Source organism: Sinocyclocheilus anshuiensis, unplaced genomic scaffold (genome assembly GCF_001515605.1).
Source record: "Sinocyclocheilus anshuiensis isolate Anshui unplaced genomic scaffold, SAMN03320099.WGS_v1.1 C32160338, whole genome shotgun sequence".
NCBI classification, from domain to species: domain Eukaryota; kingdom Metazoa; phylum Chordata; class Actinopteri; order Cypriniformes; family Cyprinidae; genus Sinocyclocheilus; species Sinocyclocheilus anshuiensis.
Genome location: NW_015611973.1, coordinates 1 through 735, shown reverse-complemented (window position 1 = coordinate 735; position 735 = coordinate 1). Strand labels below are relative to the sequence as shown.

Below are 735 nucleotides of genomic sequence, written 5' to 3'. Positions count from 1 at the left end.
AATTTTTATCACAAGTATATTTAAATCATTTTTTATCGAGTTGTGAATAGTGTTTTTGTTTCCAAATGGAATTATACAAAATATCTGTATTTATTATTGTTTGTTGAATTTTGGATCTGTATCTGCCATGTAATAGCCTGTGATGTTGATATGGCAATAAATACTGTAATACAACAACATCCCCATGTTCCTTTTTGTTTTTAGAGTGCGGTCAGCTCCACATAAAGGCCAGATCAGTAGAGACTATGAGAGGGAGTTCCCTTTGGTTGAGGTGGGACCCCGGCAGCTTCTGAAGCCCCCTGGACATGCACGGACCAGTCTGGCTTCTGTCAGGATGGACAGTGAGGTTGTTTTTTAATAATTAAAATTTATAATGCGAATTTCACCACAGCCAACTGCTAATATCTCCCACTAAATAGAACACTGTTCATCATGCAGGAACAAGATATCGATAGTGATTCTGAGTGGCAACGATTTATTGATTTAAGTTATCAGGGCCCTGTAAACACTTCCATTCTTCAGAGGTTAAAGACCAAGTTGCTTGTAACCAAAAATCAGGTAACGTTCTGTTAAATGTCACAAGACATCTGAAATTGGTAAGTGAGTGTGAATTAGTGTTTAAAGACTCACGGATCTGTCCAGCTATTGGTCAGGAAGGGTGAAGAGGCCTCTTCAACTCTACAGCCACTAAAGATCCTCAGGAACATTGTTCAGAGCTGTCAGTGTGGTGATGTT

General features: G+C 38.9%; 1 long non-coding RNA gene across 1 annotated transcript; it reads left to right on the top strand.

Moving 5' to 3' along the window:
• Window positions 1–201: 201 nt before the first annotated feature.
• Window positions 202–722, top strand: LOC107682399 (uncharacterized). Its single transcript, XR_001633478.1, has 3 exons — window positions 202–346; window positions 439–558; window positions 643–722. It is a non-coding gene; the product is annotated as an uncharacterized LOC107682399 (long non-coding RNA).
• Window positions 723–735: the final 13 nt, after the last annotated feature.